Source organism: Ascaphus truei, chromosome 4 (assembly GCF_040206685.1).
Source record: "Ascaphus truei isolate aAscTru1 chromosome 4, aAscTru1.hap1, whole genome shotgun sequence".
NCBI classification, from domain to species: Eukaryota; Metazoa; Chordata; class Amphibia; order Anura; family Ascaphidae; genus Ascaphus; species Ascaphus truei.
In genome coordinates this window covers 381,085,065-381,109,546 of record NC_134486.1, presented here as the reverse complement: position 1 = coordinate 381,109,546, position 24,482 = coordinate 381,085,065, and the positions used below count along the sequence as shown (strand labels likewise).

General features: G+C 42.2%; 1 long non-coding RNA gene across 1 annotated transcript; it reads left to right on the top strand.

The window, feature by feature from the left end:
- Positions 1-15,361: 15,361 nt before the first annotated feature.
- On the top strand, positions 15,362-19,520 carry LOC142492181 (uncharacterized). Its single transcript, XR_012800799.1, has 5 exons — positions 15,362-15,493; positions 16,409-16,536; positions 16,628-16,694; positions 17,060-17,085; positions 19,403-19,520. It is a non-coding gene; the product is annotated as an uncharacterized LOC142492181 (long non-coding RNA).
- Positions 19,521-24,482: the final 4,962 nt, after the last annotated feature.

Here is a 24,482-nt window from a genome sequence, read left to right as displayed (position 1 = left end):
CACTGAATGATGGTCCCTGGACCGTCACTACAGGCCAAGGGCACCCGCAACCATCCTTGATCTTCCCCACCTCCCTAGCGGAGGCAGAGGTATAGTCTACACTCACCCCCCCCCCGGATGGAAGAGCACATGGGAAGGCCCCAAAATCAGGCTCCATTTGTGAGACCTGCCTTCCTCAGATGGGGAAGGAACACTCTAACTTTGGGGTGGTCCTGTCCTTAAGTACAGCCAGGAGGCGGACATCCTGTTGTCCCAGCTACAACAGGGTGTACCACTCCCTGCTATCACTCAAGTGCAGTACCAAAGTGGAGGGGAGAACCCCATAGCAACTACTGGCAACCTGATTGTACCAGGGTTTACTGCCAGCCCAAGGGCAGAATAGTAGCCATTAGGTGAACTGGTACACATATATGGCTTTGCAGCCACTCTCAGAACAACTCAATTACCTCTAGCTGGCTGCCCAATTTAGTTCCCCTTCAAAGTTTCTATAATTATTTTTTTTTTTTTTTACAAAACTTCAGTGCTGTTCAAAATCTACACCACTGTTGCTGCGGATTTTTATCTCAGGCCACCTCTGGACCCATCAACACAGTCCAATTCTATGGGGACAACAAAGCTTCTTCCAAAATGTTCAATACAGCAAGATTTTCATCTCCATCCACTATGTTGCTCATGGGAAGATTGCCATAAATATTCTTACACCACAAATTCCATTTTGATTGAAATTTATTCCCGGCTAGACTTTTAGCACCAAAAGCTTTTGTTGGCTTTGTGCATATTTGGTCATTAGATCTGAGCAATCTAATTAGTATATAGAACATATTTTTATTCAGCTTTGCGATGCAGTATGCAATATGGCTATATAAAAGATGTCTGGATAACTTACGGTATATTACACACTGTAAAGAAATTAACTTTGGTCTACTTTTTGAGACTATAACTTTTAATACATTTGCTTTTGCTGAGTTAATATTCATATATGAAAAACTGTGGTGAGTCCCTGTTGCAGTGAGAATGCAATGACACGTGGGTTGTCTAAAGGTAGGTTTTTATTCTGCCTCAAAATATGGAACATAAAAATAACTTATTTTAGCATAATATAATGATCAAACATAATGCCTTGTTCTTATCTGGAGCGCAAACTACTGTTGGCTAGTCCCTATTTATACAGGTGCACCGACGAGTATTCTAAACCTTGCCTTAAACTTGCCTTGGAAAATCTGGGGCTATCACCAACAAGATCCAGGTACATGCTGTGTACATGCTGCAACAATTCAGTGACATTTCTTCAGAGAATAATGGCCCATCGGATTAACACAGCAGGGGTCCCTGGCAGTCCCATTCAGTTTGAATGGGACTGCCAGGGCCCCCCCCCCCCGCTGTTAATCCGATGGGCCATTAGTCTGTCTGCAGAAATGTCACTGAAATGTTGCAGCATGTACCCAGCATGTACCCAGCATGTACCCAGAATGTACCCAGAATGTACCTGGGTCTTGTTGGTGATTTCCCCAGATTTGTTTAAAATACTCGCCGGCAGTACAGTAGGTTGGAGGGCTAAACTCCTTACCAACTATACCAAACAAAGTCAGTGGGAGGTAAGTTTACCTTCTGCTTCCCAGTTTTCTCCTGGCAAACGAGAGGGGAGAGTTCAAGTCCAGTGAGGTCTAGCAGCATTCCATGGGGTGTACTGTACCTCCAGGGATCTGAGCTGGTGTCCAAAACAGACAGTTCAAGGGCAGCCTTACTGTAGCTCCTCCAGCAGATATCCAGGATGTGACACCCTGCTTCACAGACATAGACCACTAAGAGCTACAGCTATTTAAAGCTCCCTAACAAGCCATCTGAACCTGACTAATTAAGTTGTCCGGCTCTCAGGCTGAGATTACTGTAACCTGCTCAGTACTGGGCTTAACATCTATATATAGGTCTCCCATGCATAGTTATCAGACAGGGAATCTAACTTGTCACAGTCCCAAAGTAGCATAAAACTGTATTTTTTTTTTGCCATATATGATTTAACTTTATTTCATTGTTACATACTAGATAGTTGTTTGTAAAGAGTTCTAAGTCAAAATCTAAAATACGGAGGATAACATCAGACTCAGTATTTAATCAAGGAATCCAAGACAAATGTTACCTGTACAGTATACACAGTATATCAAAATAAATACTGACCTCAAACACCTGCCAAGATTACTATATATAGACTAGTCATATTCAAATAGCCCATGTGGCCCACTGCCTCGTTTGTTACTTTCTGCCATTCAAAACTGATTCTATTAAATATGAAAGTGTCAGATCTAGAAATTGCCCCGTTGAAATGAACATGACCATGATTTGAAATGAAATAAAGCAATTCCGAATGCAAAAGCCTCTAACAATGTGTCAAATTAGATAAAGAATACATATCTCTTTATTAGATTTACATTTATGATTTGTCTGCAAAATGTAATATATTGTGACAGTGGAATCTTATGGAAGTATTACAGATAGGGGATGGAGAATAGATACTAGGCAAGTTAACTTTACCGGAATTGTCCTAATTTAGACCATCTGAGCAAAGCAAATATTGAGCTTATATGTGTTACAGGTATTTGGGGTGTTATTTAAACTCCTCAAAAGTGAGTCCCCTCAGAATTAGAATGAACGTTTAAAAGACAAAATTCTGAAGCTACTCCATTGTTCACATAGTGTACATATTTTTTTTTAAATTTGCAGTAGTCCTGTAATTCATAACTCGGAAAGGATACATAAAAATGTATTCATAAACTGAGTTGCTTTTGAATAAACAGCAACATTTCAGTTTTTTTTTTTTTTAACTTCAAGATTTTTATTGGGTTTCACAACAGATACATTATGCCACATCCCATAGTAAGACAATTTGAAACCCCCCGAGGTTTACCCTTTTCACTCTCACTATCAAGGGTAAAATCACTCAAAAGCAACAGGGGACTAACAACATACACTCACAAGACTAGACAAACCTGACACACCGGACCAAAGACTAGACAACGGAGGGGAAAAACAATAAGGAGGGAAAAGGAGGGGGGGGAGGGGGGGAGGGAATGGACTGTCACCATGTTCTTCGGTATCAGAAGATCCACTTTCGGTCCTCGCTGCGCCCGTCTTTGTGACACCTGACGGCTCCTCCTCTAATTTCTGGTTTTAATAGTCGGGGGGGATCCTACCTGTCACGTGCCTATGTTATAGTATGTTCCGCTCCGTCACCAGAGAACGCACTTGTGTTTATTATTGCAATATTGTGCTGGCATCCACCCCAGGGATGTCGGATTGGGTAAGCCATGGCTCCCATACTTTTAAGAAATTTCGGCCAGAGTCGTTGACCCAGCTAGTCAACTGTTCCATCTGGCAAACTTGCCATAATCTCTTTCGGATTTTGGGGATGACTGGTAGATCTTGCTGTATCCACAATGCTGCGATCTCGCACCTAGTGGCTGTTGCCATATGTGCCACCAATTTGTGTGCCGTTTTCGGCAACCCCTGGGCCCGCCTGCCCAGGAGAAATAGCCACGGGTCCAGGGGGACCTCTAAATTGAGGATACTTTGTGCCCATGCTCTAATGCTCTCCCAAATCGGGAGTATTTTCGGGCAGGACCACAGCATGTGGACTAGGTCTGCTGATTCCCCGCACTGTTTTGGGCAGAGCGGGGAATAACCGCCGGCGAATTTGGATAGACGTAGTGGGGTGTGATACCAGCGCATCATGACCTTATATGCGTTCTCTTTTAACGTTGAGCAGATGGAGCTTTTGGCCGCCGCCTGTAAGATCCACTCCCAGTCTTTGTCCTCTAGAGTCTCCCCTAGGTCCGTCTCCCATTTAGTCATGTAGTTCAGTTTGTCGGCGTCAGGTCCACCTGGACAGATCACTTCCCGGTATAATCTAGAGGTAAGTCCCCGTGTGTCCGTGGCTCTAGAACACAGCTGCTCGAAATTGGTCCTGGCTGGTCTAATTGGAAATTCATTATAGAATGCTCTTATCTGGAGGTAGCGGAATATTTCGGTGTTTGGGAGGCTCTTTTCTGATTTGACGTGTTCAAATGTTTTAATATATGTAGGCCACTTCAGATTTCTTAACCGCTTATATCCCGACTGTAACCATATTTTGAAGTGCCGCTCACCGGCCATCCCCAGGGCGAAATCTGGGTTATCGAATAGCGGGGTCATTAAGGAGTGTTTCGTCGTTAACTTATGTTTAAATTTGGAACTCCTCCATACTGCCAGAGAGTTCACCATGGTCCGTAGCAGCATCCCCACTGTGCTATCACACCGATTTGGCAGCCAAATTAGATTTTGCAACTCAATTGGAGCACAGCAGGTTTTCTCCAGCGCCACCCATCTCCGCAGGGATGGATCAAGGTGCCACGGGACAATCTGACCCAATCGTGCTGCTTTATAATATGCCATCAAGCAAGGTACCGCTAGTCCCCCTCTAATCGTGGGTCTGGTTAGTATACTCTTAGCAATTCGTGGACTCTTCTTGTGCCAAATGAATTTCATGATCTTTGACTGTAAGGCGAGGATATCTGCCCGCACCAGGGGTATCGGCAGGGCCTGGAACAGGTAAAGCACCCTTGGCAGAAGATTCATCTTTATGCTATGAATCCTTCCAAACCAAGAAATTCCAAATCCCGCCCACACCCGCAGGTCCTCTCTTAGAGCTTAGAATAATTTGGGATAGTTTGCTTTGTATAACGAGTCATATGTCTTGGTAATTTGGATACCTAAGTATTTAATTGAGGAGGCCTGCCATTTAAAATTGAAATTTAGCTCAATTAGTTTCTCCATTGGGCGTGGGAGACTAATATTTAGGGCTTCAGACTTCGTCTGGTTAATTTTGAACCCAGAGATGAGGCTGAACGCTCCCAGAATCTCAAAGACATTGGGCAGGGAAGTAAGTGGCCTTGACAGGGTCAGGATGACGTCATCAGCGTATAAAGCCACCTTATGGGATTGGTCCCCTACATCTATCCCTGTTACAGTATATCTGGGCTTAGGCGAATATGAGTCGCCAGGGGTTCTATACATAATGCAAACAGCAGAGGGGACAGGGGGCACCCCTGTTGCGTCCCGCTACAGATGTTAAATTGCTCCGATGGGAAGCCCTGATGGCGCACCCTAGCTGTGGTACCTTTATACAGGGCTAAGATGGCTTCTAGGAGGCGTCCCTCGAACCCAAATGCTCCTAGTACTGCCCTCAGATAGGACCAATCAATCCTATCGAAGGCCTTCTCAGCATCCAGCCTCAACAGCATAGATGGGATATTCTTTTTAATGGCCAGATCGATCAAATCTATGATCCGTCTAGTGTTGTCTGCCGCTTGCCTTCCTCCAATAAATCCCACCTGATCCGGGTGGATTAGCCCCGGCAGGACAATGCCCACCCTGTTAGCTAGCAGTTTAGAAAATATTTTCACATCAGAATTGATCAGGGATATGGGCCGGTAGCTCTTACAGTCCACCGGGTCCTTGCCTGGCTTGTGGATCAGGGAGATTGAGGCCTGGAGCATCTGGGATGGAAAGGAGCCCCCCGCTAAAATCTCATTAAATAATTTTAAAAGTTGTGGCGCTAGTATTTTAAGGAATTTTTTGTAATATAAATTTGAAAAACCATCTGGTCCCGGAGCTTTGGCTGGTTTAAGGGCCTTTATAACCTCTGATAATTCCTCAAACGTAAAGTCGCCTTGTAATGCTTCCTTTTCTGCACTGCTCAATTTGGGAAGGCGTGCCTCTTTTAGGAACTTCTGGGTTTTTTCTCCTATTTTCTGTGTGTGGCTGACCTTATCTCCATCATAGAGAACTTCATAAAAAAAATTAAATTCCTCGACAATTCTTCTATAGTCGGAGGTAAGGTCCCCCCCCTTAGTGCGGATTGAGGAGATACTATAATTAGGGAGTTTGTTACGCAATTTATTGGCAAGTAAGGTATCTGGCTTGTTGGCTTTGTCATAAAACTTACGCTTGGACCAGGCCAGCTCCCTCTCGGCTCTGGAGTTTAGCAACAAATTGAGTTTAGTTTTGGTGTCAGAGAGTTCCTTTATTTTGAGTTTATTGAGACTATGACGTGCGGAAAGGTGTGCCAGTCTCTCTCACAAATCTTTTATCTGGGACTCCTTAGCTCTTTTGGTAAATTCATTAGAAGTCCCCTCATGGTCGCCTTATGGGCCTTCCAGAGTGTTGAGTGGGAAGATACGCTCCCAGTATTGATTTCAAAATATTCCTTGATTTTATCTCCTATCGCCCGCTCCGATATTGGGTTTTTTAACAGCAGCTCGTTTAATTTCCAGTTCGCCCCTGGTCTGTCCAGCAGCCGCAAAGAACACCGCAGCTCAATTGGTGCGTGGTCCGACCATGAAATATCATGGATCCCAGAATGGGAGACCATGGGAACCGCTTTGTTAGAGACCAGGAAGTAATATATCCTACTGTATCTGTTGTGGGTGTGTGAGTAGAAAGTGTATGCTCTCTCCGTGGGGTGTTTTTCCCTCCAAATGTCAATTAATTGACAATCACGAAGCCCTTGAAGTATGGTTAGTACGTCATGTTTCTGTGGTAAATTAGTCCCCGTGCATCTGTCCAAGTCTGGGTCTAGGGTGCGGTTCATGTCTCCTGCAAGGAATATACAACCTATTGCCACCTTGTGTAGTTTATCGAAGAATGACGTAAAGAATTGCGGTGTCTGTTCACAGGGGGCATATATTGAGCTTAATGTGACCTCTTGGTTATTAATTGTGCCTGTGACTATGACATAGCGTCCGTCCGAGTCTTTATATGATTTAACCACTTGGAAGGGCACTCTGCGGTGCACTAATATAGCCACTCCCCTTTTCTTAACTGTCGCAGAGGACATAAAAACTGTCCGATAATGCCTGTTCAGGAAGTTGGGGTGATTAGATTTGGAGAAGTGTGTTTCCTGGACAAACACTATATCTGCCTTTTTACGGGTATAGTCCCGGAAAGCAATTCTACGCTTTATTGGGTTGTTAAATCCCTTGACATTATGGGAAATAAGGATCAGATCGTTACTCATCTTGGGGTTGGATTGAACCTGCGACAGGGGGCGGTGGTGTTGTGTTCTTCGCCAATAACCTTGACCGAAGTAAGGCAGTCTCTGAACTGTTGCGCTCATGATGATCCTCGATTGGTGGGTCCTGTGGGTTGGGGGGAAACAACAGGGAAACCTGGGGGATGACACATATAAAACAGTAAACAATTAATGTCCTCCGAGCTGTGGCCCTGCCAACTCGGCTCCGAGTCCAATGCCTTTGGGGACTGGGCACCTGCCACGGGTCGCCCTCCGATGGTACCTCACCTCTTGATCCCCGTCCCTCCCAAAGGACTTCGCTGGGACTACCCTTTCCCAGCCCCTGGTCCATGTGGACTGCAGAGCAGGCTGAGATCCCTCAGCTCCCGCCCCGCTCCTACTCGAAAAACGTAAACCTAACCTTTGTGCTTTGTAACTCCTAGGTTTAACGCTAACCCAGGTAATTAGTGCTACTTCTTGTGTCTCAATCCCTCCTCTACATATCCGACTGGGTGGCCTCTTTAACCCCTCCCTCTCCTAGGGTTCCCTCTTAGTTATGCCATGTTTCCTTTCCAGTGTCTCTGTCGTCTCCTCTCCCCATCTCCACCTTCTATGACTCCGTCTCATTGCCTGCGTCCCTCTCTCCTCCGAGCAACTCTATAACCTACAAACCCAACTTCTACTTACAGCTGCCCTCTATTCACTTTCTGTACCTTCTTCCTCTATCTGATATCACTTGCTCTTACCTTCCTCCCTCTCTTCCCCCTTTACCCTTTTCTTCCTTCTCCCCACCGCAACCCGCCGTACTTATTCTTCCCATCCCCTTCGTATTACTATCACTTCCCTTGCGCCTAGTCATTCCTGCCCTCTTGTCTCCTCCTCCTTCTCAACCTCACCCGGCCTATGCCCTCCTACTTTTACTCTTCACCTGCCTCCCTCTTCCTCTGCCCTGTTCGCTGACACTATTCCTACGTTCCTTATTTTATCCGCATATTTTTATCCCCTTCTCCCTCGACCCAGGGCCTCAGCTCCTGATTTCCCTCCTAAGGTGTATCTACTGGGCCCTCGTCCTTCCAGCGCTGCTTCGTATGCAGATACAGCCGCTCCGTCTGTTGCGGCACTTAGCACTTTTGAAATTCCCGCCTGTCAGGTCCACTCGCGTGATGCGCGTCGCCCTCCCGTGTCATCCGGGACTCCACTCTGCCCCCTCCAAGATGGCCACCCGCGCACTTCCGCTACTGGCGCCCGGACATCCGGCTGCTGCCATTTTGGGAGCGTCGTTCGACCTGGGCGGTTGTGTTCGTGCTCTCTGCTCGGCTGATGGGGATTTCCTGCTCCTGCGTTCCAGGCTGGATTTCCTTCCCACCTCGTGTCTGCCACCATCTTTGGGCCTCCTTCTTCCATCACTCAGGTAAGTGAAACATCTGTTACAGGTGAGCGGACGAGGGTTTTCTCACCGGGGGGAATCTTTATGCAAGCCGATCGAGATCCTCTCCTCTGAGCATGTAACCACCTCAGCTTGATGTAAGCTGACGCAAGTCTGTAGCCGTGAAACAGATAACCTTCAACTGGTAACTGCAAAACTTTATAACCAAACAGTGTAGTTTATTTAAGGAGTCTTTTCCTTGCTGAACCTCAACTTTTGTTGCGAGGTGACCGGGGAGAGTGTCCCGCTGTTGCCCAACTGGGACCCGGTATCTCCTCTGCCTCCTCCGGTGCTGGCGGGGCCCCCTTAAGACTCAGCTTCTGGAGGAAAGCCTCTCCTTCTCCGATCTCCCTCATGTAGAAGGCTCTGCCATTTTTGCTGACTGAGAGCCCAAATGGGAAAATCCAACGGTATCGGACACTGTGATCCCTCAATATTTTTGTTATTGGGAGAAGGGCCCTGTGTCGCAGCAATGTCAAGGGGGATAGATCCTGGAAGATAAGCAGTCTAGCTCCTTCGAATTCTACAGCCGGGGTAGCTCGCGTCTTGTGGAGGATGGCCTCTCTGGTCTTATAATAGTGCAAACGCACTATGATGTCGCGCGGTTGTTCAGATTGTATGGGTCTTGATCTTAGGGCTCTGTGGCAGCGATCCATCTCCAATCTCTCCTTGGGGGTGTCCGGTAGCAGTTCTTCCAGCCATCTCAGGACGAACTCCTCACAGTCCCCTGCCTCCTCGGGAACCCCCCGGATCCTAATGTTATTGCGCCGCTCACGGTTTTCGGCGTCTTCTTGCTTTTCTTTGAGATCATTGATTTGGATTTGCATCTCCGCCGTTTTTCTTGTATTCCGTTTAGCAGCTGTGGTAGTTAGATCGAGCTGGGTCTCTACCCGTCCTGTGCGCTCACCCAGGCTACCGAGCTCCATCCCCAGCTCTTTAATTTCCGCCTGCAGTAAAGTTTTTAGGTCATTATATAGGCGATTAAAGTCGCAAAGGTGAACTGGCCGGTATTCAGGGTTTTCTCCATCCTCCTTCTCTCCTTCCCGCTCTGAGTCAGAGCCCTGATTTGAACTCGGCGCCATTGTAGCTTCAACCGCGCTGTTTCTTGTGCTGCCAAAATATTGTGGGAGCCCCTTTGATTTCTGGGTTTTGGCCTGCCGTTTCGCCATCCTGGTAAGTTGAGAGAATGTTAGGAGTTATTTTCCAACGTTTCGGTGTGAAATAAAGGTTATTTTATTGCGTTATTTTACGAGCGGGGCATAGAGCATTGGAATCACGCATCCATTCTCTCTGCCGTCGCGCATGCGCCCCCAACATTTCAGTTTTTTAAACGTGTAGCCCCAAACCCAGTTTACCTCCGTGTCGGGTGCGGGACTGGGGGAGCAGTAAGCGCCGAAAAAGTGCTCTCGGCAAGTGTTCACTATCAGCATGATGTTGCTGATTTTCCCTCGCCGTATGCAATAAGTGCTGAATCCCTTCCGAATCAAGCTGAAAACATTTGTTCCCACTCTGGCGATGATTTGCTGATCACACACAGGTGTATCGGCGTGCATGGCAGGTGGTGTTAGGTTCGCCAATGAAACTTCTTGCTGAATCTGCCGAAGCAAGCATGTTTTCGATTGAGCGGCCTATTTAAGGAAGCGTGTATTTTGATTCATTCTCTGTGTTGTTCGGAGAGAGAGAGAGAGAGAGAGAGAGAGAGAGAGAGAGAGAGAGAGAGAGAGAGACAGAGCTGGGCGATTTGCATATTTCAGATTGACAGAGAGAGTTGCTGTGTATTGTGATAGGTTTGTCCTGTGTTGTTTTGTTAACATCTTTGTGTTGTGTTCAGTTTGTAAGTGTTCAGTGCGACTGTGTTTAAATTTCTTTTCTTTTCTTTGTGAGTGCTATAGGTATGGCCGAAAGGCGTGGGAAGAGTGATGCTGGTGTGAGTGGTACTGGTAGTCGTGTGAGTATGCGTCTGAGTGAACGTAGGATTCAGGGGAGTGCTGTTGCTGCGAGTGTGACTGGTGTTGCTGGGAGTGCGAGTGGTGTTGCTGTGAGTGCGAGTGGTGTTGCTGTGAGTGTGAGTGCTGGTGGTGGCTCTGTTGCTGGTGCTGCTGGGGTGTCTGTTGATGGTGCTGCTGGGGTGTCTGTTGATGGTGCTGCTGGGGTGTCTGTTGCTGGTGCTGCTGGGGTGTCTGGTGGTGGGGTGGTTGGTGGTGGGCCGCTTTTGGAGTCTCTTCCATTGGAAGAAGGAGAGTCCAGTCCGGCCACGTAATCCTCGTTTCAATGATGAGGAAAACAGAGTTCTTGTCACAAGGATTTTGGAGCACTATGATTCTCTGTATGGCATTTATTAGATAAGTCAATCTTTGCATTGATTGTTCAAAGACATTTTATCCTATCTCATGTGACGTGTTAATATCAAACTATTAATCTCTAATATATATCAATTAAAGTTAATTGTTACACACATAATCCTTCATGCTTTATAACGACCATAACAATCAGTCCAAAAAGTTTGCCAAAGTTCATACAATAATCATGCAAGCTTCCTTAGATTTGTATGTTTCCACGTAAATGCTCATGTGCTACACATATTCAACCTAAACCAGCATGTTTGGTATCTCTTGGAACAGGTATCATTTTTGTAAAAGGTTCGTCTTTCTATTAATTTGTAAGGTCATATATTTTTAATGTATTTCAAGGGCGGACAAGTTCAGCCTCAAAAAAAGAAATGTGGGACTAAAATAACATTGGCTGTGTCTGCGTGTGGGAATCATGCCAGGGACTGCACGAATTGTCGGAAGAGATTTGATGATATCAAGGCGAATTTAAAGAAAAAAGTTCAAGCACAACGGATGCATGCTTCTGCCACTGGAGGTGGGCCGCCAGCACAAGCTCTATTGTTAACTCCATTGAAGGAGCAGATGCGTGAAAAATGTCTTTCTGTAGTTGTGGAGGGTTTGCCAGGGGACAGAGATATCGGAATTTATTCATCTCAATTTCCACCAGGTGACAAATGTTACTGTACTACGCGTGTCCTATGTTTCAGTGCTTCTCTATATTTCTGCTGCAACTTATAGTTTCTTCCAAATATAGGCATACCTACATATATATCTGTGTATCTCTCTCTCTCTCTCTCTCTCTCTCTCTCTCTCTCTCTCTCTCGCTCTCTCTCTCTCTCTCTCTCTCTCTCTATATATATATATATATATATATATATATATATATATATATACATATCTCTCTATGTATATCTATATATCTATACTTATATATAGAGTTGTCCAAAAAATAAACAAATAAAAAATTATTTATATAAAGTATATATATATATATATATATATATATATATATATATATATATATGGTCAGATAAGGCAGTTGGCACTCCAATAGGATACGTAGGTATCCCCCTGAGGAAGGTCCCATTCTGTAGGACCAAAACGTTGGGTTTCTGGATGTATTTTTGCTTTCACTAATACACTTTGATTTTCAACATTGAGTGCTGTCTCTTGTTTACCAATCCTTGGAACGGTAACGTATAACTATATATATATATATATATATATATATATATATATATATATATATATATATATATATATCTATGTGTGTTTGGAAACATGTATTGGCTCAGCTATCGTGGCTTACATCATTTTGAGTCAACATACCCTTTTTTGTAGCACCTTCCCTCCAGCCTGTTTTAATTAGCAGTGCCCGTCCCACCACTTTTTCCTGCTCTACCTTACCTTTGGAACGAGAGGCACGCAGCAGACCAGGAGCTACCTCATCACTCCGGCCGGAGGAGTGTAAAAGAATTTAACTACCAACTGTGAGTAAATGTGCTCATAAACAGTGAGACTTGAAAAGCCCGCCCAGAGGGGGACCGCCGGGTGGAGCAACATACTCACCGGGAACAGGTTAGATGGCTTCTCCCCTCACTGCATGGATTATTATACTTATGGCTCACTCCACGCTGGAACAATAGGATTGATTTATGCCTCAAGAGGATGTAACCTGGTCTGTACATTATTATTGTTATGTTTACAGGCAACACTCAGGATATAGAGCACCCAATTAGGGATTTTCCCTTGTCAACATATACCACTTGACCTGCATGAAGGGATTCTGTGTAATGATCTTCCAAATAACACACACTGCAACCTTCTACTTTACAAAGCATTCAACATCTTTCCCCTATAGTTGAAAGCTGAATGTATGTTCGAATATTTTTACAAACAATGGGTTAACATGCATAACCACAAAGCACACCCGCAGTCATTCTTTGTCACAGTAATGTTTAACATCACTGTGTTCTTCGTTATACTGTGTCTGTGCACACAAATGCATAATTAACTTTTTCATGTATGTGTCGATCCATATATACATATAATATATATATATATATATATATATATTTGTGATAATCTATGTTACACCTATAAACAGGCCGTTACTGCGTAATAAAGTATTGCATGGAATATTGTCAATTGAAAGGCGAACATGAATAATTTTCACTAACAAATTCCATTATGTATTATGAAAGCTCTTTTTTCTCTTCATGTACAGTAGTATAATGTGAGCATAAATAGGACATAAAAAGAAAAAAACAGTGGATAGTGTAATATTGTAAAAACAATAATAAAAAGTGACAGTGAATAACGAGTTCCTACTCACAAAAGTAGCAGGAATATAGGCATGTGAGTCAATAGTACTCTGTGATGCAGCTCGTTCCGGAGGTTTGGTATATGGGTCAGCACATCTTGGAAAAATAGAAAACAGCCATAGTGTAGATAGAAATATACTTTATCTAATACGTAAGACAATTGGAGGCTTACGGCTTTAGAAGGAAATACAGCATTGGGGATATTGTCTCAGATGCAGCGTAGATCGTCTTGTCTGCTTTTACCCGCTGGCGGCGTCCGCGAACGTCACTTCCGGATCGTGACGTCACTTCCCGCCGGAGCTGAGGATCGTGAGAGTTCCCTTGCTTCTTTCCCTCCTCTACCAAGATGGCGGCGAACGATCCGGAAGTGACGTTCGCGGACGCCGCCAGCGGGTAGAAGCAGACGAGACGATCTACGCTGCATCTGAGACATTGAGCGCTACACCTGCTTCTCTTAAATGTTCAGAAAGATCACTAAAAACATTCATACACATTTCCACAATTAGGTGCTGAATTATAAGCAGAGTCAACTTTGCTTTCATGGTAGTGATGTAAATAATTGTAGCTATATTAATACCCAACATATCCAGTTAATTTTATAACGCATTCCTGCATGAACATTGTATGTATGTTGTATGGTGTTTAAAAGAAATGTGACGATTACTTTCACATATTCATTTATGTTAAGATGGATAATATACAGATTGCCCTAACCATAGAATTGTGATTTCGTTACGGGATGCTGATATTTAGCCATAAGTACTCCCACTACAGATACATAGGGCCTCATGCAGTAAGCGTTGATAAGGGAAATATGGCCATTTTATAGCCAAAATTGGGTTTGAGATTCAGTAAGCGCCGATAAGTGCTTCATATCGCCAGGTTTCGGAGCCGATAATTTGGTTATGGCCAGTCGGCTGCCGATAAGCCTGTTTTCGACACTGATCGCCACTTTTTTAAATCGGCTGGATTCAACAAAAAAAAACAGCTTATCGGGGCTGATCGGCACTACGAAATTGAGATGTTATGGCCGATTTCTCCCGCCAACTAAAGTTGGCATTTTGGACGGGAGAACGATCGCTAAGGCTGCCGGAACGGCACTTAGAAAAAAAAAATCTTCTGTACATCAATGGAAGTCAATGGAGCGGGGACGTATAACAGTATAGTACTGTTTACGTTTCATTGCTCACAATACAAGGGGGATTTGCATTACAGTGTGGGGGCATTCCCTGCATTGTGTCACAGCTGATGTGTCTTATTTGCATAACATTCGACTTTTACATGTTTTCAGCATTTGCGGGTCACATTACTCATCATGTGATGATGTGGCAAGGGAAAATACTATACTACACTCTTAAAGGAGAACCTCACATCATATCACACATTTTACTCAACTCAGCGACAATTATTTACATGATGTCACACATGTCACACATACACCGTATATTCATGTTCCTTTACATTACACAATGCTTGTAATGTGTCACGCATCTTTAAACCTTCATGTACATCTAAATTCTCATGTTTACATCTACGTTTGGGTCCTCCCTATTTTCATGACGTCACTTATTGGACGCTCAATCACATTGCATGTTTACATTGTAACCATTGCATTACAAGCACTTCAACCTAACTTATACACACATGTACAGTAATTCATCATTGGGACACCTTGTAAACTCATTCTATAGCAACTATCCTCCTTACACAAATGCATGCATATGCACACGACTATTCATTGTTGGCAACATGTGACAATAACATGGCTAATTACACATGTTACACAAAACTTTTCCCACGTCAATCTCAGCCTTTTTGTCTCATTACATGACTGACTCTTGCGTTCACAAGTGTTACATGCATTGCACATGCAACTATTTATTTGCAAGCAATCTTTGTACAAAGCTTCACGTCACATCATTGCCAAATATCATCATTCCCTGCAGAATACACACAACAAATACTTAGAACAACAAGTGCACACAGCTTGCCACAGAAGTACTTTATTATGTTAATGTAACACCTTGCATTTTACTATGTCACCTGACATCATCACATACCTATTTAAAGGACGCACATTACCTGCTCATTCACAGCTACTCATTTCAAAATGTTGCGAATGTTTAGGAGACGCAGGAACATTCTTTTCTATGACATGCTTGCTGATCAAGAGAATGATATAGGGCAAGGTAGGGACACACCGAGGGACAGTGACAGTGACGCGGATACGACAGGGACAGGGAGAGGGACAGGCCGAGGGACAGGTAGAGGGACAGGAGATCAGAGGAGAAGACAGAGGAGACAACTTGTGCCTCGTCCGCGTCTGTACAGGGAGAGAACCCTGTTAGATGGGATGAGTGAGGAGGAGATTGTAAGTCGCTATCGTTTGAGTTCAGCAGCAATCTTATCTCTTTATGAGGAGATAAGGGGGGATTTAGATTTTTTCACAGCCAGAGGTCGTGCAGTCCCTGGGCTTGTTAAAATGCTGTGCTCATTACATTATCTTGCTTCCGCGTCATACCAGACAACTGTGGGCATAGTGGGCGGGGTCTCGCAATCTACATTCTCGCGGGCCTTGACCCAGTTTCTCTATGCACTCAATAGACGCGCTAGGAATTATATTCATTTTCCTACAGAGGCAACAGAGTGGCTGGAAGTCAGGACTGGCTTTTATAATATAGCAGGGATACCATCTGTGCTGGGTGCAATCGATTGCACACATGTTGCTTTGATTGCACCTAGTCAGAGTGAGCATGTGTACCGCAATCGGAAGCACTACCATTCACTCAATGTACAGGTGGTATGTGATGCCACGATGAGGATAATGCATGTGGTACCCAAGTTCCCTGGTTCCAGTCACGATTCCTCTATCCTGAGGAACTCTTCAGTCTTCCATGCGTTCGAAGAGGGTCATTTTGAACCTGGTTGGCTGCTGGGTGAGTACACATTTACATGTTCTAAAACAAAACACATTTTGATTTAGTAATGTTGGCATTGTACAATTTGATCACTAATGTCAGCTTATGTGTGCTCCATTCATTATAGGTGACTCAGGATACGGAATTAGGCCGTGGCTCTTGACTCCGGTGCTAAACCCTCAAACTGAAGCAGAGGAGAGGTACAATGCAGCCCATATATCTACAAGATCTGTTATAGAGAGGACATTTGGCCTACTCAAGACCAGGTTTAGGTGTCTGGACAGAACTGGTGGGGCTCTTCTATACAAGCCTCAAAAAGTGTCTGATATTATCCTTGCCTGTTGCATTTTGCACAATGTTGCACTCAGGCACAATGTACAGTCAGACCTAGCTGAGGCTTTGGTAGACGAGCATCCCACCCATGTAGCTGCTGAAAATGAACAAACAGCCAGTGGTGGCCAGACACGACAGAATCTCATCAATTCATTTTTTTCTTGTAAGTACAAACTCATATGTTCCTAGTACTACTTTTATAGTTTAATTATGTTATATTAACAATAATGTTTCTTTATATAACCTTCTGTTAGGACACAGATGAATATGGGTTGCACACCTTTCTTTTCTCTGCTGTGTGCACAAAGGGATGTGGCACCGGTATGTTATTGTTGCACAGGTTATATAATCCCTCTTCAATTGTACTTTAGTTGTGTGTATGTGAATACAACTTGGGTAACAAAGCAATAATATTTTAGCATTGTGTTATTCCTTATGCTAAGACAAAACACATATTATGCCCATAATCATTCATGCTTCTAGTATGCTTACATACAATGTTATTGGTGCAGTGTAACATGTACATCCAGATGATGTGTACACCAGGCTGATTTACATTTTGAATGTCATTAAATATACATGGTGTTGCACATTTAACACCAAATACACACTTTGATGTGTTCTTTACGGTACTGAAGATGGCATGTCAATGTTTGCAATTTATATATTGTTCCTTTGCATTATAGGTATATTTGCAGTATGACTGATCATGGTATGTATATTTGCTGACATCTCTCATAAGATGTGGCTACCTCAATCTTCCTATAATTATTGGAACTAAAAACCCAACATATTGGTTTAAACACAAATGTTACATATATGTACTTTCTGTATCATGTATATGCATTTAGCTACTCTTGAGGTTTCATGTGCATTGTATTACAAAATGATTACTCACATTTCATCACATTTTATGTATGTTTCCTTATAATTTCCATTAATGTAATATAGAGGTGTTTGGAGAAAAGGGGATAACTGTACTTATTTGTTTACTTACGGGAGCACATTCATCACTAGCATAGACACACTTTTTAAGACAATTGTTTGTGTGTGTATCAATTGGTGTAGGATCCATGTATAACACCGACAAATGATAACACCAGCTTTATTATGGTAGCTTATATCATCATATTGACTATACTATGTATTTCTAAACGATTAATAAACACAGTAAACTATAGTTAGTTAGGTTAATGAAATATACACAGAAACGTACTTCATAACATGATGGTGATGTCATATTCAGAACATCATGCATTGGAGGGGACCATAACATCTGGCCAGTAACATTATTTGCTACAGTCCCAAACCATTTTATCTACATACCCATGTAACAAGAGATTTTAAAAATAAATGGCTACTTGGTTGTAAGTGTCCTTTACATTGGGAGAAGGAGTGGCTCACTGAGTAAAGACACACACTGGCACTGATAGTTTGAAGCAGGGGAGTCTGGTTCAATTCCCGGTGTGGGCTCCTTGTGACCTTGGCCAAGTCACTTTATCTCCCTGTGCCTCATGCGGCAAAAAAACATTTGTACGTTCCACGGGCCAGGGACCTCAGGCTGAAACATGTGTCTGTAAATCGCTGCGTACAACTAGCAGCCCTATACATGAACATGCTCATATTATTATTATTATTGTTACATAGTTTCGACAGTCATACGTTCCATTACATATTAGAATACACAAATGTGTTAGCAGAGTGGGAATGGTTGTTATATATAAAACACACCATTTCATAAAATGTTAGTAGTCATTAAAGAACACTCAATAAAAATTCATGAGGCACTCTTTTGCAACATCATTATGTTAATTAAGTGCTTATGCAATATAGGCATAAGGGTATCACATTTTTAATTGTTTGTTAATAAGCGCTGCAAGCAATATAAAATTAGTTCCATATGTAGTATAGTAGTCGGTGGCTCCTCCTCACAATCATCTCATATAAAGGTAGACTCTTCTGAAATCATACATTGATCCGATTGTATCTTCCCCGACATCTCTGAAATACAGCAAACACATGATGGTCAAAGATGGCACCTTACTAGATATGCATCCGTGACAACGCGTTACGCAGCTCTATATGATTGTGTAGATACACACGTCAGTCACTTATATGTTAGAAGTAAAACTGTTCATCAGTATGTAATGTTTCTTTAAATTTGTAGCAGGCATAACTATGTATAAGAAGTGAACGTTGCCTGTATACTGAAAGATGTGCGCGCACATCTTTGTGTGCGCACGCACTTCACGCTTGGCTCCACTAACTGTTAGCGCATGCGCAAAACAAAGCGTACGTTGTGCGTTCAATACATGTTGAAAATACCAGTAAACATAACATCTTTATTTCAAATACAATGAAGACGAAACTACATTCGTTCTAAACGAGTACATCTGTATTCTTTTTAAACAGACGTGTTTGAACAGAAAGCACGGCCGATAACACAATGCGCAAATGCAATACGTGTGACGTCATGTTAAGCCAGCGTGAAACGCACGCTAACACTCCTCCCACTCAATTAACATTCGGCTAACGCCCAGGGTACGCCTACAAACACTGAGCCGCACGCATCACACACTGCAGTTACCGTTACTATAACAAAACATGACAGCCAATAGGCTTTGAGGCGCGCACGTCGCTTGGGGGCGGGACTTACATCAGTAATCCTTTTTAAGGACGCCTTGGCCCATGACAAGGGTCCCACGTCATACGTGGTGGACCCGGTTTTCAATGTTGTAGATGTTGCATGATAACAAAACAGGTATGTGTTAGAGTAATGGAAAAATGTTGCTAATATGTTTAAAGGGATAGGAAAGTACGTATATTTATTCCGTCAGCAATGTGTACTACTCTTTCAGGTTCTACTATATTGTATTAGGAAACAATTTGTTTGTGATCGCTACATGTTATGCAGTCTGCAATGTTACGCTGTATCCACGCATTGAAAGTGAAAATGGTGGTTACAAAAAAAAAAAAAATTTAAACGCAGAGTCAACGCATAACGATTGTTATATTTACCATTCTTCTAGAATTAACTCTTCGCCTGGCTGCAACTGGTCGCTCCAGAAATGCAAGGCATTTTCATCCACGCTTAACCCAACCGCTGAATCCAGTATGACACATATCTCCTCCAGGATGCGCTCATAGGAATCGTCACTGCTTTCTTCAAATAATTGGTCGGGAGGTAGGTTCATTTCTTCGGGTTCCCATTCCAATGCATTTTCAGCTGAAAGGCTTGGTACATAATCATAGTACTTTTGTTCTTGTACAATGTGGGTTTCAGGAATGGAGGCTGCAGATATTGCAGCACGTATCGATTCAAACGGATCAGTAGTAGCGGATACATTGCTATTGCCATTAGGAATAAATATGCCTTTCACGACAATATAAGTGCCGTCTTTCAGGAGAAATTGTTTTTCCGGGGCAATCTTCCAGAAACCATAGGTGTGTTGTAGCTTATCCTGGTCACGTTCAAAAAAGTCATTACTTGATAAAGTGAATCTTATTGAGGAATTAAAATTCCGTGCATGCTTACGGTCTTGGTAATAAGGATATTTTGCTCGAATGAAATCATCGATTTGGCGTGTGCTTGCTTTCTGTCCGCGACTGTTCAAGATGGCTTCACAGATCATGTACTTATACCCTAAAAGGGGATTAATATTGTTAACGAATTCATCAGCCATGTCTGAGTAGCACAAAAGCTGTGTGCAGGTCTGTGTTATTTGCTCATCAAAATGAATGTGCTGAATGGCTAACAAACTCCTGTTTTTCCTTGTCAAGGTCAACAAAACTAACTACTTTGACTCCTTATTTCAAACGCCAATTGGATTTGTTTGTCTAATTGGGTTAACAGTTGTGGTTCGTGATATGGGACTGTGGGAGAAACATTTCTCCTTCTTTTATCTCGTTTGTGAAAAACATCCCTAGACTTTGAATGCGTTCACATAGTGTTTTTTTGAAAACTAACAAAGACCACTGTGTGAAAATATTTCTTAGCCAGGCATATCAGTAAAAACACACACCTACAAAAATAAATGTTTTTTCCCCGCTTACATTTCTGTGTGTATGTGAAAGTCTGGTTAACTCCCTGTCTGCATGAGTTTAAATACGTGTGTATATATATATATATATAAATATATCTCTCTTATAAAAATATATATATATTTATATATTATATTTTATTTTTTTTAATATTGCAGGAGTACACACAACATTGATGGCATTAAGTATACCTTGTATGAAACCTATTTAAATGGTGAGAAACATGATTGAATTAAGTAATAAACATTTGTTTAAGCACAATACTGTTAGAGTCTCATACTTAGGATATTTCTCAAACATTAGGCCTGTATTATTAAAATAGTGTTTTCACAAGGAAGCATGAAGTGTATTAGTTTGTAAAATACATGTATACCAGTTTATATAGTACTATATAGTACTATATATATATATATATATATATATATATATATATATATATATATATATATATATATATATATACACATATATATACACACACACACACACACACACACACACACACACACACACACACACACACACACACACACACACACACACACACACACACACACACACACACACACACACACACACACACACACACTCAGTGTGTGTATATATATTATTATACATTCTGAGATGTTATTGAAGCGAACACACAAATGATTAAAGGACAAAATTACAATGGCCAAGCAAGGCAAAGGTAAGTAATAATTTACACATAATCCTGCTGTACACGTACAAGAAAGATGTTTGCACTTACTTAGGTGTTTTTATAATTGCATGTGACTAATATGCATATGCAATTCTTACATCAATTAACACACCCAAATGCAATGTTTTGCTGCAAAGTCAATGGCAGCTTCTCTAAACTTAGCAACTGGCTCCTGGTGGACCATTACTGAACAGACGATTAAAACATAAATATTTATAACACAATTAATTATGAGTATTAACATTTCCAAAACTTCACGTGTACAAGAACATAGTTGAAAGTTTGGAAACAACACAGTCTTCAGCATACATACAATAGTAATTAGATAATCTGAAGTCAACAAAACAAGGCCAAAGACATATTTTCTGAATTATAACATTTATTTTTTTTGTTCCTTTTGCGAGCGAGTAACAGGCCTGCTTGTTGTCTCTTGAATTTTCCTTTTTCTTTTGCCACCAACTTTAGGCACAACAGAGCCACTTTGAGTGGCCTCTGGCACTTCACGGGCAGGGCTTGTGGCCAGTGACTCACCTACAGGGCTTGTGGCCAGTGACTCACCTACAGGGCTTGTGGCCAGTGACTCACCTACAGGGCTTGTGGCCAGTGACTCACCTACAGGGCTTTTGGGCAGCGATTCACCTACAGGGCTTTTGGGCAGCGATTCACCTACAGGGCTTTTGGGCAGTGACTCACCTACAGGGCTTGTGGGTACTGACTGTTCACGGACAGGGCTTATGGCAAGTGACTCACCGACAGAGCTTGTGCCCACTGACACATGTGAGCAAGTTGGTAGACACTGCACAAGTGATGGTCGGTCTGTTTCATGTGAGTCTTTTTTTGTTTTTGACCAAAAACTGGTCAGTAGTAACTGCTTGTGTTTTCTTTTTGTGGCCTCCTTTGTAGGTGTCAGCTGCTGAATTTGTACAGATGGCAGCGGTAGGATGTCGTCAGGAACCTGCACAGCAATGTCTGCTACTTGACCGGTAACATTTGGGCCTGGTGAATGAATATCAGATGAATGTGGTGAAAACTGACCTGCATGAACAGATCCTGGCTGTGAGGTGTTGAATTGTGGTACATTAGTCATTCTCCAGTAATTAGCTTGTGTTTGCTGAACAACTAATGCTTCGAATGAGGTGTTGATTTTTTGCAACTGTTTAGGCACTTCAATGAAGACTCTGTGGAGATGTGCCAATTGTGATACTGTTTCTTCCTGCAGTCCAATCATCCTTTCTAGCACTGTCATCATGTCTGAATGGCGACGATTTTCTGCGTCCACTATTTTTCCCTCTGAAGCTACAATTGCATCGTATGTGGAAGTTGATGGACGATTTGGCGGTACAACAGTTTCTATTGGCACCTCTTCATGGTCACATGATTGTATTTCAGTCTCTTCTGCGGCGTCATCCTCATCATACTCATCATCCTCATCACCATGATGTTCTAAAAAGAAATGTACACATTATTAAATGGCATGTTAATGTATGCTGTGTTACTATGTAATTGTACTGTGTCCTAAGTAACACCTAACATGTTAGCATACGTTTTATAACCTCACATTAAAAACTACCTTGACTTACGAATAATGTTTGGACTCAGTATGAAATATGAATGAATGAAAAGTTGCTCTAAACTCCGAAGTCCTACATGATAGTTCACATCACTAACACAATACATGTTGCCTTACACTTAATTTGCACTGACACTAAGTAATCCTATTTAAAGAAGATGTGCAAAACAAATAATGAACATGACAACATAACATATAGAAGAGCACATATTATATGGCCAGCAAATGATACACTCACCTTCTAGTTGTGTTGAGCTGGCTGACCCAGGTGAAGACACTTGTTCCATCTCAGGTGACACATGTCCTCCAGGGGCAACTATATATAACAATAACATAAGTTTTACATTTACATGTGTAAATATTGAACAAACACTTATTGTATGTTCTGTATTTATGATTAACTAACAACATCAGTTCCTTAACCGAAAATGTGTGTGAAAGTGAACATAAATAGTTGTAATAACACTGTACATGCCTGTGTACTTAGAAGTTTTGAGTTCCCTAACATACAACATACTATGTTTCTGCAGTAATGCGTGAGGATAAATAGATTAAATTAGTACATAAAAATCATATGTTGTGTAGTGATATCAGTATCATAATGTACATAACTATCATGAGATGACCATTCACAATGGTTATCATGAAGGTGGTCATATTGCAAAAAGTGTTGTTTTTGGTAGAGGATATGTGTGGTACATTAATCGAAGATGTGGCACACCTGAATGTGGCTGTGACTCAACAAGACAACACATGCAGTGTGTGATAATGTGTCTTTGATAGTAGTTCAACTATAGATATGAGTGAACTAATGTGTGACGTACGCTTTGATAAGTAATGAGTTGTTGGGGCATTTAGTAGCTAGAGTTAAGCTTTCAAATGAGTGTGATTAACTTCAGTTGTGCTATTCAGGTTGTAAGAAAGGTATTCCCTTCCCAAAAAAGCCTAATCAGCCACACCTTTCAATTACTTGAAACAGGTGAAAATGGTGTGAACTAAGTTGACCGTGAAATGAGGCTGTAATTAGTGTGTGTGCTGAACCCCACCCCCTCTGTTGAAGTGTATGCTGTGATGAGATATTAATTGCAGCTGCTTTAACACAATGGTAGATGAGCTAAGTAGTCATCTGCAGTGTTTAAGTTATGAAAACAATGACATAACATATGATACGTGTGCCTCATTATGCTGTCTGTATATGACATAAAGCAAAAATGGACCTTTTCATAAGCAACTATAGATGTGTTAGTGCCAGTGATGTTTGTAGGCCGTTACATGCAATTTCTTTGATGCATGCTTAAAATAGGCAGTAATGTCATGTTTGTCGGAGTAAAATCAATAAAATACACAATAATATGATACATATTTCTGTTCTGTACCTGTAGCTACTAATAATTTCTCATGAACATGTGTTACACATGTGTACTACCCTGTTGTTCCCCATCTTCGCCCACCATCAATTGCTTCCACTGCAGCTATGCATTTTGGGAATTCACATGTAAATGAGCACGCAATGGCACGTGCTATATTAGTTACTGCTTTTAGTAGGACTACTACATATATGTCTATTTTGAGATATATATATATACAGAATCAGACATATACATATATAGATGCAGGTATGCTTATATTGTGAAGACAGTATAAAAAGCAGTGTAAATATGCAAAATAACTGTAAGCAACGACACGCCTAGTACAGTAATATTTATCACCTGCTGGAAATTGTGACGGATAAATTCCAATGTCACGGTCACCAGCCAAGCCTTCCACGACGACGGTAAGTAATTTTGGCCGAAGCAGC